General features: G+C 40.3%; 1 protein-coding gene across 7 annotated transcripts in view; it reads left to right on the top strand.

The window, feature by feature from the left end:
• Positions 1 to 369: 369 nt before the first annotated feature.
• IMMP2L (inner mitochondrial membrane peptidase subunit 2) overlaps positions 370 to 21,739 on the top strand; it is a 949,675-nt gene continuing 928,305 nt past the window's right edge. For all 7 annotated transcript variants that reach the window (XM_070369545.1, XM_070369548.1, XM_070369550.1 and 4 more), the window contains exons 1-2: positions 370 to 420; positions 950 to 1,022. The gene's annotated coding sequence lies outside the window, so the exon portion shown is untranslated. The remainder of the gene's footprint in view (positions 421 to 949; positions 1,023 to 21,739) is intronic.

Here is a 21,739-nt window from a genome sequence, read left to right as displayed (position 1 = left end):
CCTCGCCTGTAAACAAGGGGAGAGGATGGAGCCACAGTTTCATACATTTTCAACTCTTTGTCTCCCTCTCAGCGGATATTGAAGCTGCTCAGTCGTGTCCGACTCTTAGCGACCCCATGGGCTGCCGTCTATGGGGTCGCACAGAGTCGGACACGACTGAAGCGACTTAGTAGCAGCAGCAGCAGCAGCGGATAGTACAGTGCAGAGCTCAGAGCTAGCGCTAAGCAAGAGTTATTTTTGGTCCGCTGAAGATCCAGGCCGGGTTTTGGGCTTCACCCGCGCAAGCGTTCGGAAGTGCGGCTTTACCGCCGGGGGCGGAGCTTCGCGTGGCTCCCGCTCGCTGGGGGCGGGGGCGGAGCTTGCCGCCGGCGGAGGGCGGGGTCCGCGCGGGGAAGTCCCTTGGGCTGAGCGGCGCAGCGGGTGCGGAGGGCGGGCGCCGGGAGGCGAGTGGGGGGCTGTGAGGTTGGCAGGGGTGGGCAGGCGCGCTGCTGCCGCCGCCACTTGGTGGTCCCAAGGGCTTAGGACCCTTCCCGGGGAGTTAGCCCCAGAGGGGAAGGGCTTTGCTGGGAGGCGGAGGGCTGCTTGGCCGCGAGTCCTTGGCCGTGATCGCGGGCGTGTGTGCGTGCGCGTGTTTATCTGAGGCTCCGCGGGGCAGCGGACCCGGCCCCCTCGGCCCCTTCCTCCTTCCGTTAACTCGGGTAGGAAACCCGAGCCGGGAAAGAGCTACGCCAGGCCCTGAGCCGGCCAGCCGTTACCCGCCGGGCGGGCGCCCCATATCGCGCCCTCTCTTGTACCCCCTAACAGAGGGGACAGCTCGGGCCCAGAGTTTGGCTGTGAGGAAGCGCTGTGGAGACGCTGGACGTGTCTGGACGTGTTGGGCAGGTGGTGGGAGTTCCTGAGGCTTGCACGTCAGGGTTTTAAAACACGTGTTTGTCATTTCTACTTTTAGGGTTTTGGCCAAATTGGGCGAGGGCACAAAATAACCACTTACCCCTTCTCACCGAGGAAGAAAGGGAGAAAGGGTAAGTAAGGAATGATTAAGGGTGGAAGCATCTAGGACTTTATGCTGAGAGAGAGCGAGCCAGGAAGAGAAGGACTAGATCCAGAACTGCCCTTGCGGGATCTTGGGGCCAAATTCTACCTTTTCAGCAGGAACCTGAGAGGCACCGAGTCCTAACCACTGGACCACCAAGGAATTTCTATAACCTCATTTTTTACATGGACATGAAAGAAAATGTCTTTTTTTTTGGGTTACAAAGATTATATAAGGTTAAAACAAAGTTACTTAAATCTTGCAAGAATAGAAAAGGAATGGGTTGGCCAGAAAATTCATTTGGATTATTCTGTACCATCTTAGGGATGTTGCAATAGAAAGTTAATCTCAATCAGTGTCAGATGACTGCTGCTTGATACAATTCTGAGTTTCTGCCTTTTACTTCTATATTCTTGGCTGTTTACCACTGCTCTTTGTTCCATTCCAAATCCTGTGTAAAAGTAGCATGCTTTTTATAGTCTATTAGACATGGATGTGAATCTTGATTCTTATTGCTGAATGTATTAGTTCTGCTGCTGCTGCTGTTGTTCAGTTGCCAAGTTGTGTCCGACTCTTTGTGACCCCATGGACTGCAGCACGCCAGGCTTCTCTGTCCTTTACTATCTCCCAGAGTTTGCTCAAACTCGTGTCCATTGTATCAGTGATGTTATCTAACCATCTGATCCTCTGCCACACCCTTCTCTTGCCCTCAGTCTTTTCCCAGCAATCTTTCCCAGCTGACGTTCCCAATGAGCCAGCTATTCGTGTCAGGTGGCCAAAGTGTATTGGAGCTTCAGCTTTAGCATCAGTCCTTCCAATGGATATTCAGGGTTGATTTCCTTTAGGGTTACCTGGTTTGATCTCCTTGCTGTCCAAGAGACTCTCAAGAGTCTTCTCCAGCACCACAGTTTGAAAGCATCAATTTTTCGGCACTTAGCTTTCTTTATGGTCCAACCCTCACATCCATACATGACTACTGGAAAAAGCGATAGCTTTGGTTATATGGACCTTTGTGGGCAAAATTATGTCTTTGCTTTTTAATATGCTGTCTAGGTTTGTCATAGCTTTTCTTCTAAGGAGCAAGTGTTATTTAATTTTGTGTCTGGCTGCAGTCACCATCTGCAGTGATTTTGGAGCCCAAGAAAATAAAATCTGCCACTGTTTCTACTCTTTCCACATCTATTTGCCATGAAGTGATGGGACCAGATGCTATGATCTTAGTTTTTTGAATGTTGAGTTTTAAACCAGCTTTTTCACTCTCCTCTTTTACTCTTATCAAGGGGCTCTTTAATTCCTCTTTGCTTTCTGCCATTAGAATGGTATCATCTGCATATCTGAGATTGTTGATATTCCTCCAAGCAATCTTGATTCCAGTCTGTGCTTCATCCAGTCTGGCATTTCGCATAATGTACTCTGCATATGTTAAATAAGTGGGGTGACAATATACAGCCTTTCCCAATTTTGAACCAGTCTCTTGTTCCATTTCCGATTCTAATTGTGCCTTTCTGAACTGCATATAGGTTTCTCAGGAGATAGGAAACTTCTTTGCCCCTTAACTCTTTGTGTATCAAAACACAACAGTGAGTATATTAAAAAGGAAGTATAAAAACAGTGCCTGGCATACAGATACTGTTGACTTCCCTCCCTGTTTCTCTATCTGGTCACAAAACTTTCTTTTGATCTTGCTTGTGATTATAGAAAGCAGTCTGGTCCTTACTTTCCTAAGGGTGCTAAGCTCTCCAGGTATTTATATTTTCAGAGGTAGTACCTGTTCTCTCTGGTCTTCAAATTTCCGGGACAAGGAGCAACACCTGATTCTCCCTATCAGATCACTCCACAGCCCTGAGGAAAGAATGTCAGTTTGAAAAGTAAAGGGGAAAGGTGTCCACCAGGTGTTTTAAAAAGCTCTGACACTGTTTCCAAAGGGAGAAAGACATACTACCACATTTAGCTTAAAGTTAGGATTTCTATTTCAAAAATGTCTTTGGTTTATAAGAATTACAATAAAAATGCTGATGCTTCACGTCCAAACTGTCATGATTCTGCCAAGTTGTAGGTTTTAACATACAGCTAAGCTGTGTATTTAGTGTAGCTAATGTTGCTCTGGAAGCCGAGAGAGAGACAAGTCCCCAGACATCTGATTTCAGACCAGACATCTGCTTTCACTTTGCTAAGGACTACATTTTGTCAGTAGATTACAGGCATATCAGCTGTACTGCTATAGTCTGTGGTATTTCTATCATAAGCTCTAGTCTGTAGGGTTTAGTATGATGTTTTATTCAAATGACAGCACACTGTCAATGAGCACCTGGTCAGATAAGCACATTTCCCACAGGTGTCTTCTGGTGTCATTGTTCTTACAAGTTAACAAGGCAAAATGGTTTCTATCCTTACTGATTTTTTTTTTTGTGTGTGTGTGGAAGAAAATATTCTTAAGAAAAAGCCTCACTGAAGAACCCCTGGTATTCCCCAAATAAGATTTCAAGACCACTTTTGTCATTTTGAACAGTGTCCTTACAGGATAAAATAAGAGTATGTAGATTTCCAAGCCAGGATCCCAAAACTTTGTTAACTCATTGTGTGCCAATATATGTGTGTGATACTGTAGACTCTAAACCTGGGGGCTTCCATGGCAGCTCACTGATGAAGAATCTGCCTGCCAAGCAGAATCCGTGGAATCTCTGGGTTGAGAAAATCCCCTGGAGAAGGAAATGGCACTCCACTCCAGTATTTTTGTGTGGAAAACCCCTTGGATGGAGGAGCCTGGTGGGCTACAGTCCATGGATCACAAACAGTCAGATATGACTGAGTTACTAAACAACAGCAAGACTCTAACATACACTTACGATAATGTTTTGGAGAATAATGTATTCTGAGTTCCAACGTAGAATGTCTGGACCACATCCCTTTCCATTTTGAGGTGGTCAGGGGTGTAGAAATACCGTGGAGGCTGTCATTACTAGGTTCTTGGGCCAGCTCTGTCATTGCTTAGCTGTGTGACCTTGGACACACATTCCTCATCTGTAAAATGGGGTCATTATTTATTACTGTGAGATTTAGTGTTCTTAACACAATAACTGGTACAGAATAGGTTCCTCAGTAAATAGCAGTTCCTTTTCATTCCTTTAGGTCCTGGCCATGAGAACAAAGACTCCCCCTCTTATATCTAGGCTTATGGCTCCAGCTGAAGGGAATTACCTTTGGAAGCTGGGCCTTAGTGGGATGGGGAAAGGGGTATAGAGAATCCTGACAAAGGAGAAGAGTGGGAACTGAGAGAGGAAGGTGCCAGTCTTTTGCTCAGTCTCTGGACTCAAGTTGATGAATTGCTTGACTCAAAGAAAGAACCACCTTTATCTCTGACCTTTCTGTTAATCTTTTGTCAGCTGCTCCATTGGAGACAATTAGCTCCTTATTGCCTGCTTAGTCCAATGACAATTTTTTTTCTTTGTCACCTTCATAATTCATGAATAACTATATATTTCTATTTTTTAAAAATGTGTGCGACTTAATAATGTCTGTACTTTCTTAAGATCAGGATTTTTTTTTTTTTTTTAATGCTTAAAGTCCTATTGGGGCTTCCCTTGTTGCTCAGCTGGTAAAGAATCCACCTGCAGTATGGAAGACCTGGGTTTGATCCCTGGGTTGGGAATATCTCCTGGAGAAGTGAAAGGTTACACACTCCAGTGTTCTGGCCTGGAGAATTCCATGGACTGTATAGTCCATGGGGTTGCAAAGAGTCGGACACGACTGAGCGACTTTCACTTCACTTGACTTCAAAGTTCAGTTGATCTTGTCCTGTCATTGGTCTGTAGTTCATTAATTTCTTTTCTTCTTTCTTCTTTCTTTTTTTTTATTCTCAGTATGCTGTGTGCCTTGAACTAGTGCTGAGGATATAAAGTTGAAAAGTCACTTTCCTTGACCAAGAAGCTTATAGTCTAGTAGGACAGTAGACATCTTGACCAACAGATGAAACTGTGTGAAACGTGCTCTAGTGGAGATACGTACACATGCAAAGCATGCCTAGCAGAAGCGCTTGCTGTCTGATGGCAGTGCCAGAGAAGGGCTCTAGCTGTGGTTGTATTTGAGCTAGGTCTTTTTTTTTTTTTTTTTGAGCTAGGTCTTGAAACCTGAGTAGAGTTGGGCAGGGTGACAAGCAGCTCAGAGCATTTCCAGGTGGAGCTAATAGCATGAATAGTCACATGGATTGTGAGAGCATTGTGTGTTCTGGAACTGTACGTGGGTCATTCTATTAGAGTGTGAAGGGCAAAGTCAGGAGTGAAAGGAGATGCAAGTGGAAAGCTAACCCTGGGTGCATTTGCTATCCCATGCCTTGTAATGAGCTCTGAAGAACTCTGAGTGGAAGATCACCAGGAGTGTAGAGTGCTGGGTAGCTTGGGGTGTTGTGTGATGGGGATGTGGTAAGATTGGGAGCCGGAGTGGACAGTGTGATTAGTGTGGATAATATGAGGTTTTGAGCACAGACAAAGGCAGAAGTCATGGTGATGCTCAAAAGTGAGAATGTTTAGGAAAATATTTAGGAAGATGGAGAATTGGCTGGTCTTTGGGATTGTTTGAATGTAAAGGGAATGGGAAAGTGAGCAGCTAGAATGACTGCCAGGTTTCTGGGTTGTGGAGGGATCGGAGCAGAGGAAGCAGTTCTGAGGGGGAAGTTCAGGTTTGAAGACATTGTGTTAACTGTGTTGTGGGGCATATCATTGGTGTGTTGGAGGCATCTCAAAGGCAACTGGATATAGGATTCTGGAGCATCATGAGAGCTGGAGAGAGGCTGGAGATACAGGTTCTGAGTGCTTGCCTTATGGAGAGTAGTTGAAAGCATGGTAAGGATGAAAATGCTCAGAGGAACTGCATGGAAAGAGAAGAAAGGGCTGAATGTAAGTTTTAGAGGATAAACCAAGTTAGGGACAAACCAAGAGAAAGAAAGATACAAGGATGCTAGAGGAGAGTGACTGGATAGGCTAGGAGAAAAGAAAAAGCAAAACTTTTCAAGATTCAGGGCAGAGTTTCACAAAGTCGAATGCAGTTAAAATTTAAATCTACAAATCATCAAGTACAATGAAGATTGTAAAGTGCCTGTTAGAAGTCATTGGTTGGAGTGATGGGCTAGACCTTGAACTGCCCTGGGTGAAGGGGTGAACAGGAGAAGGGGAGTGAGGAGAGAGTCGACAGGCCTGGGTTCCTCCTTAGAGCTTCTGGCTTCACTGGTCTTTAGTCCAGAATTTTAAAAGCTCTGTTGAAAATACAGTTGCCAGCAATCACTGTTCTTTGTCACACTTTCTTGGGAATGAAAAATCAGGTTGTCCCTTTGTTTGCCTCAGTTCAGTTCAATTGCTTAGTCGTGTCTGACTCTTTGTGACCCCATGAATTGCAGCACGCCAGGCCTCCCTGTCCATCACCAACTCCCGGAGTTCACTCAAATTCAGGTCCATTGAGTTGGTGATGCCATCCAGCCATCTCATCCTCTGTCATCCCCTTCTCCTCCTGCCCCCAATCCCTCCCAGCATCATAGTCTTTTCCAATGAGTCAACTCTTCACATCAGGTGGCCAAAGTACTGGAGTTTCAGCTTTAGCATCAGTCCTTCCAATGAACACCCAGGGCTGATCTCCTTTAGAATGGACTGGTTGGATCTCCTTGCAGTCCAAGGGACTCTCAAGAGTCTTCTCCAACACCACAGTTCAAAAGCATCAATGCTTTGGCACTCAGCTTTCTTCACAGTCCAACTCTCACATCCATATATGACTACTGGAAAAAACATAGCCTTGACTAGACGGACCTTTGTTGGAAAAGTAATGTCTCTGCTTCTGAATATGCTATCTAGGTTGGTCATAACTTTCCTTCCAAGGAGTAAGCGTCTTTTAATTTCATGGCTGCAGCCACCATCTGCAGTGATTTTGGAGCCCCAAAAAATAAAGTCTGACACTGTTTCCACATCTATTTCCTATGAAGTGATGGGACCAGATGCCATGATCTTAGTTTTCTGAATGTTGAGCTTTAATCCAACTTTTTCACTCTCCTCTCTCACTTTCATCAAGAGGCTTTTTAGTTCCTCTTCACTTTCGGCCATAAGGGTGGTGTCATCTGCATATCTGAGGTTATTGATATTTCTCCCAGCAGTCTTGATTCCAGCTTGTGCTTCTTCCAGCCCAGCGTTTTTCATGATGTACTCTGCATAGAAGTTAAATGAGCAGGGTGACAATATACAGCCTTGATGTACTCCTTTTCCTATTTGGAACCAGTCCGTTGTTCCATGTCCAGTTCTGTTGTTTCCTGACCTGCATACAGGTTTCTCAAGAGGCAGGTCTAATCCTCCCTTAAAAAAAAAAAATCATAATTGATCTTACTTTGAGTATCTCATTTTATCCCATTCATCCTATTCTTTCTTGGGCTAGAGTTCCACCATTGTCTTGTTCTTACCATATTTGGCCTTTTTGCATACATTATTCTCTAATCCAGTTGTATGGGGGGCATGTCCCCTTTATTTTATTTAAGTTGAAAAATTTCATAAGAGTGTCTACTAGGAGGCCAAGGGGAAAATAACCAAACTAAACATTAAAAAAATCATACCATTCAGCTTTTTAATATCTTCTGTCTTCAAGGCTCTGGATAAACAAAATGTATTAGATGGAAAAGCTGAATAAGATAGGGACCCTACCCTTAAGGAGCTCCTTAAGAGAATAAAAGAATCCAGTAAGTGAAATGTATGCGTAAATAAATGCCTTGTGCACTATATGCTGTTTAGAGGTAGAGTTCAGGGTAAGATGGATGCAAAACAAGAGGTTTCTTTATTTGATGTGATCCGGAAGGGTTCATGGAAGAGATGATAATTTGAGTTAAAACTTGCAGTGGAGTTAAGGTATAGAATGGTGAGGTTCAGGGAGTGGGATAAGGGGAATAAAATACTCCTTGGCTCCATGAAAGCTGTGGAATGGTTTTGACTTTCCCATCTCTTCCTTCTTGTTCTGCTTTATTTGTTGCCGGATTTCTTTGTCTTAGGGGATAAGGATATTTTAGCTTACATGGAATTGTTCAGTCATTGTGTCTGACTCTTTGCGACCCCATGGACTGCAGCACGCCAGGCTTCCCTGCCCTTCACTGTCTCCTGGACTTTGCTCAAACTCATATCCATCGAGTCCATGATGCCAAACAACCATATCATCCTCTGTTCTCCCCTTCTCCTCTTGCCTTCAACCTTTCCCAGCATCAAGGTCTTTTCCAGTGATTTGGCTCTTTGCATCAAAGAGCCAAAGTAATGGAGCTTCAGCTTCAGCATCAGCCTTTCCAATGAATAGTCGGAGTTGATTTCCTTGAGGACTGACTAGTTTGATCTTCTTACCGTCCAGTTCAGTTGCTCAGTTGTGTCCGACTCTTTGCGACCCCATGAATCGCAGCACACCAGGCCTCCCTGTCCATCACCAACTCCCAGAGTCCACTCAGACTCACATCCATTGAGTCGGTGATGCCATCCAGCCATCTCATCCTCTGTCGTCCCCTTCTCCTGCCCCCAATCCCTCCCAGCATCAGGGTCTTTTCCAATGAGTCAACTCTTCGCATGAGGTGGCCAAAGTACTGGAGTTTCAGCTTTAGCATCATTCCTTCCAAAGAAATCCCAGGGCTGATCTCCTTCAGAATGGACTGGTTGGATCTCCTTGCAGTCCAAGGGACTCTCAAGAGTCTTCTCCAGCACCACAGTAGATCATGGCATCCGGTCCCATCACTTCATGGGAAATAGAGAAACAGTGGAAACAGTGTCAGACTTACTGTCCAAGGAACTCTCAAAAATCTTCTCCAGTACCACAGTTCGAAAGCATCAATTCTTTGATGCTCAGCCTTCTTTATGGTCTAACTCTCACATCCATTCATGACTACTGGACATGTTCTGCTTTATTTGTTGCAAAGTTTTTTTGTCTTAGGGGATAAGGATATTTTAGCTTCCATGGAGAGATACCCACAATTTCTCCCTTCATGGCATAAACTTTCTGTGAATTGATCACCACTGGTTTATTATATGTGTATGTGTGTGTGCTGAGCTGCTTCAATCATGTCAGACTCTTTGCAACCCTATGGACCATAGCCTGCCACACTCTTCTGTCCCTGAGATTCTCCAGGAAAAAATTCTGGAGTGGGTTGCTATGGCCTCCTCCAGGGAATCTTCCCAACCCAGGGATCAAATCCTAGTCTGTTACATCTACCTGCATTGGCAGGTGAGTTCTTTACTGCTAGCATCACCTGGGAAGCCAGTTTTTAATATATTAGATGACTAAAACAGACCAAAGCAATTAAGTCAGAATTTCTGGGGGATGATGTCCAGGTACAGGTAATTTTCAGAGTGCCCTAGACGTTCAAGGCAGAGAACCACTGGCTAAAACATGAGGCAGAAGAAAAATCTAGGATATGGAACTAAAAAATTGTAGGTTGAATTCTTGCAATTTCTTTTAATAACTATGTGTCCTTATTTGAGTTACTTAGACTTTCCTAAGCCCCATCATCTTTGGAAAATGGGGGTGGTGGTATACCTGTCCTGTCTGTCTTGTAAGATCATGCAAGTCAAAAGGCGCAACTGTGCAAAGGAACATTGCTTGCAGATGCGGTTGTAACAGTGAAATGTTCTGTTCACCTTCTCCGGCGGTAGACAGGCTAAGAGCCAGCCACTATGCCTTGCAAGATAGTAGCCATTTGGTGCATTGGGACTTAAGATTTCACCATCGTGAGCATTTTGATAATACATTTTACAATGTTTGTGTGATGTTAAAAGTTGGAGACCGAAAGCACAAAATCAAATCCTTAAAAAAAAAAAAGAGCAGTTGAGCTTTTCTTAGTGTGATATATGAATTCTGTTTAAAATTATACAAATGCATATTGTGATTAAGATTGTATATATATTCATATACAAGTGTATATGAGTGTATAAATATTCTCAATATCAATAATTAATTGTTTAGTGTTAAAATTCTATAAATATGTTAGATTTTTATTCAAAAAATCTGTACCTTGGAAAAAAAAAAACCAGTTCTTTTGGAAGATAGTAACCCCCCCAAATACCATGTGTGTGCACAGTTGCTTCAGTGGTGTCCAAATCTTTGCAACCCATCGGACTCTATCCCTTCAGGCTCCCCTGTCCATGGGATGCTTGGAGAGTCAAAAGTTCAATTATATTGCAGGTCCTGTCATGTCTGTTGAGTTTGCGGAGACATGGCGCTGTATCTCTGTGCTGTGGAAAGCCTGGTGTGTTAGTGCCAATCATGTGATCATATAGGAATGATCATTCTTATGGTATTATAAATTATTTTACTTGAGAAGTGGTGTCACTTAATGACAAGGAAATTGAATCTGAAGCCTAGAAACTGCCTTCCAGATGTGACTTAAGTGCTCGCTCCTATGATAGGAGGTGAGCTAGCCTCTCTGAGCCTCCTATGTAAAATCTGGATGCATTAATTCTCTGTTACTTTGTAACGTGTCAAAAATTTAGTGGCTGCAAACTGCAGTAATTGTTTATTATCTCATGGTTTCTGTGGGTCTGCCATTCAGGTGGTTCTTGCTCAGGGTCTTGTGAGGTTGTCATCAGATGTCAGTTAAAGGTAGTTAGTGGGGGACCTGCCTGAGTCTAAAAGATTCTTCCACAGTGGCCTGCTTAGGGGGTTGGCAAGTCAGTGTTGGCAAGTTAGTTTCTCTCCATGAGGAAGTTGGCTTTCCATGGGGCTCTCCCCACTCAGGCTTCCCCAGACTGCGATACGGGAGACCAAGGTCTCTTTGGTGTCTCCCTGCATCTTTACCCTAGTACTTTGTTGATGCTTAATTGGGATTTCCTAAACTGAGGTAGATTGCTGTTGAAGCTCCAGACTTTGTGCCTCCCTTGAAACTTGAGATACAGAAGGCTGATTTTTGCTCAGGTGGTGGTGGTATGGTGATGGTCATGGCTCCTGCCAGAACCACTTTTAAGCCTATCTCATGGGTCCCTGTTTTTGCCCCTGGTGTCCTGAACCTCTTCCAAATGACTCAGGTGTTTGGGGCTTCCAGTGCTCGGCCTGACCGCCTCATAGGTAAACGGAGCAAGCCAGCGAACAGGCAAACAAGCACCCCCACTGTCTTTTCTGTGTGACTGCTTCAAGATCTCCTTGAACTCCTGCTCAACTTGGTAGCTCATAGCATGTTTCTGACATCTGAGATTAAGAATACCCAGAAGATACAAGTGTACATCTTTCTTACACATAATAAATCATCAAAATTTAATCTTTGCTGTTTTATCCAAAAGTTTATTCTGAGAGCTAGGTCTTTGGCACTTTGACACACACACTTCTAGATGTATCTTTCTGTTGAAAAGTGTAGTATTTATGGTTTACTATTGAAAAATCATTTTGCTGTGATTGAAGGACACATTGTCAACACATTATCAGGGTCAAGCTTTGAAACTGTGTTCAGCAAAGACATTTTTTAAAGAAAAGAAATGCTTGTAAGATCATGTTTTGTATTTTAAGGACAATTTAATTTCATGTGATTTTTGCATTATGTAGACAAGTTCAGAGCATCTTAGAATTGTTTCCTCCTCTCTACTCTCTCTCGGGAATTTTTCTGCAGGGATTATTTATCTTCTTAGTCACTACCTGTCTTCTCCATCTATTGTTTCTATTTAATTTTCCCCCTGTCTTTGGACTTAGTCAACTGATGTCATATACGAGGGTGAGCTGCTTGTGAGGGGCGGAGCAGTATTGGAAGGAGCAGAGGGTATGTAAGGCAGAATATCTCTGAAGGTTAGGGTTGATGGCCAAGGGTACTTTTTCACTAAATACGTAAATATGGACCACTAAAGCACTGGTGGAAAAGGTTATATTTGCCACAGATATTTTAACCTTAATTTTTAAACTACACTTTATTTGTTTTGGAGTAGTTTTAGATTTATGGCAAAATTGAAAGGAAGTTACAGAGATTTCCCATATACTTCCCATCCCTACACATGCAGAACTTCTCCCATTATCAACCTGACTTTCCAGAATGGTACATTTATTACAGTTGATAAACCTGTGTTGACATGTCATTATGCCTAATGCTGATAGCTTATATTAGGGCTCCTTCTTGGTGTTATACATTCTGTGGGTGTGGGCAGTGTATAATGTCTTGGACTCACTATGGATTCATCACGCAGAGTAGTTTCACTGCTCTAATAATCCACTGTATTCCACGCATTCATCTCTCTTCCTAACCCCTGGCAACCACAGATTTTGTTACTATCTCCATAATTTTGCCTTTACTAGAACATCATATACTTGGAATCATTGTATATAGTATGTTGCCATTTTGCCTGAATTTTTAGTTTGCCTGGTGTAGCAGATTATTTACAAAGCATTTTGGTATTTTTCCAAAAGCTTATTTGTTTAATAGTTACTTTAATAAGAGTTTTATTAGTGTCAGATGAGGATACTAAAAAACTGTTACTTGGTTTGTTAAATAATAACTATTTAGTGTTGCTATTGTCAAACAGTAGTTTGAAGCACTTTATAAACTAATTAGCTTGTATTTTTTATGAGTCTCACTTTTCTTCTGGGTAAGAAAAGTACTATAATCTGAACAAATAGGTTGTGAAAATACATTAGAATATTAATAGTTTGAGGCATCTTTGTTGTATATGGTTGCATGGCATTAATACTATAAACGATTTATTCAAAATTTTATTTTGAAATTAAAAATAGGAATTAAATGTAAATTTCTAGACATTAAACTGGTGATATATAGTGAAAAGAATATGGAATATGGAAGACTTTTATTCAAATGCTAGCTCTACTGTTATCTATGTGAACATGAACTTTTGGTCTCTGAATTTCGTTTTCCTTTTGGGAAAGTGGAGATAAAATATACTTCATTGGTTAATTTTGAGGACTGTGTATGTAAACTGTTAGTAAGAACCCTATGCAAATTTAAGCTTATTACAAAGAAATGTGAAAATTTATTTGGTTAATAAGTCATACTTGGTTACTATTTCCAACTTAATTTTTTTTCCCCAAGTAATCAAGGGAAATAATGATTTGGATTTAAGAAGGCAGTACTGCTGAAAAGATGTTTATTTAACTGTGCCTGAGGGGGAAAAAAAGCCCTGCATTTTTTATCTGAATTTGTCTTACTGATAGGCCTGCTTGTTTCTTCTTACGAAAGGTATACACTTTGGGGTATTCTGCTTGTGTACTTGGCTCCCGATCACATTTATTACCTAACTGTCAGCTTGAAATGTTAGTCCTTCTTGCAAAAGCATGAGTTATAGTGCCACGTTCTGTACAGAGTCAGAGACACATTATTTCTTATTTATTATGAGAAAAGGCTGGATTCTTAAGCTCTTATGACCAGTCTCTTGTGTGGTTGAAGCCACTGGGGCAGAGGAGAGTTTGGTAGAAAGATTCTGGAGTGAGAGAATAAAATAGTCCCATGAAGTTGAAATCCTGATACAGCTGGTAAATTTAATATAACCTTAGTTTACAATCAAAATGTCCCTCTTGTTTAATATACATAGAGGTATGGTCAGTGATACTGTGATATTATACAAAACTGTACACTTCTGAGTTTGAGAATGCTTGACAGAGTTTAATTAGTACAAGACAAAAGTGTAATAGTCACTTCTTGGCAGGACAGTTGGCATCTTTATTATATTGCAATCTCAACTTTTTGTGTCCCTACTAATTTACAGTATTTTAAGAAGATTAATCTGACAAGTGTATGGAATCAGTTGGAGGTAGAAGGAGTAATGAGAAGTAGACCATTTGGGAAGCTGTAATTTGCTTACAAGGTAGTGAGGATTTTCACTGTCATAATTGTGTGAATGGAAAGTAAGAGATGTTCAGAAACCATTAAGAAAAGTATAGTAAAACCTGACTGTATTAAAATAATGGATTGCCAAAAATAGATTAAAAAAAACTATAAAAAGTGAAAACTGTAACAAAAAGCAAAGACAAACTTGGAAGATTCGCAATCCATACCATAGAAAAAGGACTAATTTCATACATATATTAAAAATACCAACAACTCAGTGGGGAAAAACCAAAAATCAGAGGAAAAATGGGCAAAGATATGAAAGATTAGGAATAGGCAATTCATAAAAGAGAAATGCAAAATAAAACTTCAGTGAGAAACTTTTTTTTTTTTAGAAACTTTTTTTTAACCTATCAAATTGGCTAACAAGAAATTTTGAAAACGTGAGGATTTACTGAAGATATGAGGAAATAGACAATACCATTATTGCTAATGGATGTAGGTATTTTTGTAGTTTTTGCTGAGAACAATTTAGAAATAGTTATCAGAACTTAAAATGCACATATTATTTTATCCTTCTAGAATTTAACCCATAAATCTTGTACTTGTGTGAAATAGTATATATTTAAGGATATTCTTGGCAGCAGTTTGAAACAAATGCTCATCCTTAGGGGACTGGATAAATTATGGTACATGTAGTAGAATATTTAGTAGCTGTTAAAAAGAATAAAGCTGCATATATACACTGAAATGTAATCATTATTAAGTCAAAAAGGCAAGGTACAGAACAGTGGGTATTAATAGGTTACTATTTTGGAGGAGACTAAATTAAGATACATATTTTCTCCTAAATGCATATAAAATCTCTGGAGGGAATTACAGCAAAATGGAAAATGCCCCTGTGGATTGAAACTCAGATATTGGATAACTGGGATGGGAGTGGCTTTCATTTTCCACTGTGTACCCCTTTTTGGATATCCTGAATTTTGTATTATACAAAAAAGAAAAAAATCCTAAAAAGAAGAAACGTGTTCAACTCAAAATATATTTCTATAATACTTATAGCCAACTCTGAAAAATTAGAGAATAGAAAACTAAATTTAAAAAGAAGTTATTATCCATATATTTGATAAGGGATTAATATCTAGAGTATATGAAAAAATTCTTATAACACAACAAAAGCAAACAGTACAATTAAAAATTGAGCAAAGGACTTGAACCATTTCTTGAATAAGATAGATAAGTGACTGATAAGTGACTGATGAGCACATGAAAAACTCAAAATCACTAATCATTAGGGAAATGCACACTTATTAGGATGGCTGTTATTAAAAATAGAAAGTAACAGGTGAGGATGTGGAGAAATTGGAAACCTTGTATACTGTTAATGAGAATGTGAAATGCTGCAGCTGCTTTGGAAAACAGTTCCTTGAAAAAATGAAAATAGTGTTTCCGTTGTTGTTCAGTTGCTCAGTCGTGTCTGACTCTTTGGAACCCCAAGGATTGCAGCACACCAGGCTTCCTTGTCCTTTGCTATCTCCTGGAATTTGCTCAAACTTGTGTCTGTTGAGTTGATGATGGTATCCAACCATCTCAGCCTCTGTTGTCCCCTTCTTCTCATACCCTCAGTTGTTTCCAGCATCAGGGTCTTTTCCAGTGAGTCAGCTTTTTACATCAGGTAGCCAAAGTATTAAAGCTTCAGCTTTAGCATCAGTCCTCCTGTTGAATATTCAAGGTTGATTTCCTTGAGGATTGATTGGTTTGATCTCCTTACAGTCCAAAGAACTCTCAAGAGTCTTCTCCAGCAGTTCAAAAGCATCAATTCTTTGGTGGTCAGCCTTCTTTACAGTCCAACTCTCATATCCATACATGACTACTGGAAAAACCATAACTTTGACTATATGGACCTTTGTCAGCAAAGTGATGTCTCTGCTTTTTAACATACTGTCTAGGTTTGTCATAGCTGTTTTTCCAAGGAGCAAGGGTGTTTTAATTTCATGGGTGCAGTCACCATCTACAGTGATTTTGGAGCCCACGAAAATAAAGTCTTTCACTGTTTTCCATCTTTTCTCCACCTATTTGCCATGAAGTGATGATACTGGATGCCATGATCTTAGTTCTTTGAATGTTGAGTTTTAGACAAGCTTTTTCAACTCCCCTCTTTCATCTTCATCAAAAGGTTCTTTAGTTTCTCTTCTCTTTCTGCTATTAGGATGGTGTCATCTGCATATCTGAGGTTATTGATATTTTTCCCGGCATGTTTCTGCATGATCCAGCAATTCCACTTTTGGGTGTATGCCCTAAAGAATGGGAAGCAAGATCTTGAAGACCCATGTTCATAGTGGCAGTATTCATAACAACTAAAAGATGGGAGCAACACAAGTGTCCGTGGGGGGAATGAATGAATAAAGAAAATGTGGTATATGCCTGCAGTACAGTTTTATTAAGTCTTAAAGAGGAAGGAAATTCTGACACATGTGACAAGATGGACATTATGCTAACTAAGCCAGTCATGAGAAGACAAATACTGTATGATTCAATTTATGTAAGGTACCTAGAATAGTCAAATTCATAGAGGCAGAAAGTAGGAAGATGAATGCCAGGGGCTGGGGGTAGGAGGGAATTGGAGGAGATGTTGTTTAGTGGGTAAAGAGTTTCAGTTTTACAAGATGGCAGAACAATGTAAATATACTTATCACTATTGAGCTGTATACTTAAAAAATGGTGAAGACAGTAAATTTTATGCCATGTATACCACACTTTGAAAAAAGATAGTGTAACTCCCCCCTGCCCCTACCAAGAACCCGGTGGTGTAGAGGTAGGGAAGATGAATATGTAAATAAATGGCTGTAATTCAGAATGTAATCTGTGTCCAGAATGGGTATAATTGAAGCTTTGGGGTGGCACAGGATGGGATGTAGATAAGGGAGATTGCTTATGATTTCACATAATAGGGGCTGATACTTTGAACTGATATTAGGATGTAGTATTGATAGGGTAGAGAAAATAGAAAAAAAATTTGGGACAGGAGTAGCACAAGTAAAAGTGAAAAGAGGGAAAGTGAATGGTATCATCATAGAGCAGAACAAGATGATGCTGGAAAAGAATCAGGATAGATTCTAGGGCCAACTCTGGGAAATGAAGATGTGGTCAAAAGAAGTTTCATGGAGTTTGTAGGACGCCTCTGTGGGGGGAGCTGACCAACCAGGCAAAGCTGTTTTCTTCTTGGTTTTATCTTAATGTAAAATATGTCATCCCTTTGCTCTGAGAGTATGAGAGAGAGGGAAAGAGAGAGGGAAGCAAAGGAAGAAAGATACAGGGAAGGAGGGAGGGAAGGAGGGAGGGAGAAAGAGAGAGAGAACCAGAGCACCTGAATTCTGGGTTGAGACTTTGTTCCTGGTGGTGTATCTTACCCTGTCTCTCAGAGTAAACGAGGAGGTGGTTTGCTGGAGTTTGCCTCACTCTTGTGTTGTTTGGGGGTGTAAACCACCCTCAGGGCTATTTAATCCCCTTGCTGTTTTGTTTCTTGCCAAGTTGATTCTGCCCATTTCATTCTTAGAGTTGCTAGCTACATTCCTTTCCCTGTAAAAAACCCAGTATATTTGATTTTTACATAAATTGAATGTAAACCTTCCCTCTCCAGCTGCTTTTCTCCCATCTTGTTTTGCTTTTCTGTTAAAATATAACTTGAGTCCTATTTGCCCTCCACCCAGAGGCCATGGAGACATTATATTTCACAGTTTTTCCCTGAGTAAGTCCGTGTACAATATAAATTCATTGAGCCTTATTGATTTTTCTCTGTGACAGGTGAAGGTATCTAATTTAGTTCCTTTGTTGATGTTTCACTGTTTTATCTCTTCGCTGTAACCTTTTTCATTCACTCTTTGCATTAAAGAAATATGAACTGAATTCCTAGAGTTGATAGAAACTATATTCAATTCTAAAGAGAGCATCTGTCCTTTAGCCAGATATTAGATTGCTCAGCTTGTTTTCTTGAAGTCTTTTTCTTCCTAATTCTCAAGTGTTAAAGGCAATGGGATATACACATCTGCCCCGTTTAGTAAATGGGAATGGGGTGGATTCTGATTTCATTTTTCTGGCTAATTTTTCTCTCCTACTTGGAGCGGTGCAGAAAAAAAAGTCTGAGAAAATGTATTTTCTGATCAGCTTCTATTGAAAATACTTAATCAAAGTAGTCAAAAGGGAAAGAGAGATTCTCAAGCATTGCTACTTGATTATGAAATAAAAAAATTATGAGTGTCGATTTATCTCAAGTGTGATTCTCTCTTGGGGAAAGTTTGCTAGCCCATTAGCATCAATTTGCATATCTTTACTTTTAACAAATGTATGATTGGATCTGAAGTGAGAAGACTACATTTCCTCTCATTCAAAATTTAATTTTATGATTATATCGACTACCTAATTAATGTCTTTGCTTAAAGTATCTTTGACTGAGGAGACTGGTTGGTTAGAAAATGTACTGTTGAGACCAGTGCCTTGGGATTAATCAAGTGTGGTCTTGTTGGCTGTCAGAGAGGGCCCAGTTGGCCTTTTGCCTGAAAGATATTTTTGCTCTCAAGCAGATGAATATGGGTAAATTGGGGGAGAATCAGTCATACTAGTAGTCCCTACCAATTGCAGGAGGTGCCTGGGGTTTCATCAGCTTTGTATTTGAAAAGCTGAGTACCCTAATAGGGTTATGGATGTTTAAAAGGTAATGTAACTACTACAGAAGTTGTAGTTTAAAATTAATTGCAGCTTTTGTTTAAAAAACGTGCTTGATTTTTAAATACTTTGTTCTGTATTTGCTTTTGTATTTGCTGTAGATATTACACATGAAGATTATGCTTTAAACACTAAAATGTTTTTCTAGTATTAACTAAATGATTGTGGGAAATGTTACACTTTAAAGGTCACGTTGATTTTGTGACATTTCCAGGTTTACATTTTACACATACATTTGAATTGGTTTAGCTTCTGGTAGAGTGTTTAAAGATCCAAGGTAGTAAATGTGGAAGGGAAATTGCAAAAGGGCACAATGCTTTCGAATGCACTTGTCTTCCACCTTTCCTTTGTCTCAGCAGTGGAATTTCAAATCCTAAGAGGCAGTTCAGAGAGCTGAAAGGACAGCGAGATAGTACGGGTTTCGGGTTTTCGGTACTTGTTAAGTTCAAAGCCAACTCTAATGTCTATTAATTGATTCTGTGTATATGTACTATACTTCCTTTTGTATCCTTTCCTGATTTGAACATTTGTTAGAAATGAAAGAGACTTAAGCACATGTCTTTTATATTTGTTGTTCAGTCGCTAAGTCGGGTCCGACTGTTATGGTGTTTTGAACTAATTGTGTATTCAGACACTTTTCCGATAATTTGCACCTCAATGCTGTAATAGCAGTTATGAGATCAATAACCCATCCTGATCTGTGTTTACTGGGAGTGGTGGAACATAGTGGGAGCATATTTACTGGGAGCCAGTGGAGCCTAGTGCTTAAGTGTACAGGCCACAGGGTCAGGTTATCTGGATTCAGCTCTGCTGCCTAGTATCTGTGTGACCTTAGGGAGATTACTAAATGCTCTGAGCATCAGTTTACATCTGCGTTTCGGGATAAAAATAGAGTTAATATAGGGATTAGTTGATAGAATAACAAAAATTTTTTTTGTAGTGTCTGTCATTGACACAGTGATATACTATTTTAGACAAGACAAAATGAACTTTCTTCACTAGACTAAAATTTTTATTTCATTAGTTTCACAAAGTTTTTTTTAAATGATTTTTCCTTCTTTTTCCAATTAAGGCTTCTTTCAGGGTTTATGGATTTGATAATTTGTGGAAGAGTGCTTTTTACTGATATTGCATGATTGGCCAATAGCTCTATCTTTGTTAAAAATGAAACAAAACTCATGTTCTGTTAGTCAAAAATTTTTATGCAACTGTTTAATATTGAGGTTATTGGGTATTTGAGGTTAATACCTCAGATGTCGCAAATGTAATATGCTCAATCTTGTCTGAGTCTTTGTGACCTCACAGACTGCAACCAGCCAGGCTCCTCTGTCCATGGGATTCTCCAGGCAAGAATACTGGAGTGGGTTGCCATTTCCTTTTCCAGGGGATCTTCTGGATTGAGGGATCAAACTCACGTTTCCTGCACTGGCAGGCAGATTCTTTACTACTGAGCAAGAATGTCACAGAGTGTTGGTGTAATTTTCACCAAGGAAAAATAACATTTAAATATTTCCTGGAGGATTCAGATACCTATATCTCACTTGTAAAACTGGATCTTTTGTCTGGATTTTATCATGGCTCTTTTTTTCTAGCTAAGAACTGAAATTGCCACCCTACTTTTTAATTAATTGCTTAACAAGTTACTTGGCTAGGGAAAGGTCTTTGAGTGATATGCCTAGTCTTTTTGTAGTACAGAGATACATTAGGTTCTGCAAAACTTATTCATTATTTAAAATATTAATTTAAATTACTTTGAATTTCTATATGACTCATGTATATTTTTTTATTTAGCTTATGTTACTGCTACTGCTAAGTCACTTCAGTCGTGTCTGACTCTGTGCGACCCCATAGACAGCAGCCCACCAGGCTCCCCCATCCCTGGGATTCTCCAGGCAAGAACACTGGAGTGGGTTGCCATTTCCTTCTCCAATGCATGAAAGTGAAAAGTGAAAGTGAAGACGCTCAGTTGTCTGACTCTTAGCGACCCCATGGACTGCAGCCTACCAGGCTCCTCCGCCTAGGCAAGAGTATTGAAGTGGGGTGCCATTGCCTTCTCCTATATAGCTTATATATTCATCCAAATCTATCAAAAATTTTACTGGATTTTCTTTCTAAGTCATTTACTGTAACATTTTGACATTCCCTAATATCATTTAATGTTGATTAGATAGTAAGTTTCTTACAAAATTGAAAGGATCAGAGTATTGTTATCACGGCCACTGAGCTGTTGATTAGTTTGAAAAGAACCTATTTGGTGACCAGCATGAAGATAATTTAATTTTTTTTATTATTACTGGTGCTTCTTTGTAAATAGGGGTATACTTGTCTTTGCTGCTGAAAGCAGGGACATGTTAAGAGGTTTCCCCAAGTGTGTGTGTGTGTTGTTCTCTACTATCCAATTAGTTACTTGATGTGTGTTAGTTACATAAAACACAGATATGAAATAAAGATCAAATGAGAAATTTAACAGTGTCATCATTAGAAATGAACATACTTTCATGAGTATGTTAACTTACAGAAGTCCGAAAAGTGTTGGAGCACAGGTGCAATGATGATAATGATGAGCGGTATCATGAAAGACAAGTAATTTTAGTATGGGAGGAAGGGACCATTCCATGAGTTTCTGAAGTGGAAGGTAAAAGTTTGAAATTAGTCTCATAGAATTATAGATAGAGCAGAGAACCTTAGAGTTAGTCTACTTATGTAGATGAAATGTATTGCCTAGTCTTTGGCATAATTGGGTCTTGAATCCAAGTTTTCTGATTTTTAATTTGGTACTGAGCATGGGAAGAGGAGAAGAGGTTTGGCTCTAGGAGAGGCTGGGTACTTGGTTCTTTGGGAGTGATACATGCGTGGAGGTATTATCAGATTGATTGGGTGAATCTCAACACAGGCTGTTCTGGCTGACCGACTGCTCCCTTATGCTCCCAGGTGTTTAAAAGCATGGAGTGTCAGATACAACCATGCCAAACTGTCTTTCCATCAACATTGTAAGTGGGTATTAATACAAACCATATGTAAAATTAAGCAAGCAGTCAAGAAATATTTATTTAGCACCTGCAAATGCATAGTAAAATTCTCAGACTTTTAGGATATATAGGAAGGAGTGAAACATGGTGCTTACTTGTTGATGGCTCACAGTCTAGCTGGGGAGAACGGACATTCTATAAAATATAACAATACTGGCCGGCATATGTGGGTGTGACTAGTACATGCCAGAGGAGTTGAGGGGT

Source organism: Bos mutus, chromosome 4 (assembly GCF_027580195.1).
Source record: "Bos mutus isolate GX-2022 chromosome 4, NWIPB_WYAK_1.1, whole genome shotgun sequence".
Lineage (NCBI taxonomy): Eukaryota > Metazoa > Chordata > Mammalia > Artiodactyla > Bovidae > Bos > Bos mutus.
This window is presented reverse-complemented; position numbering and strand designations above follow the sequence as displayed.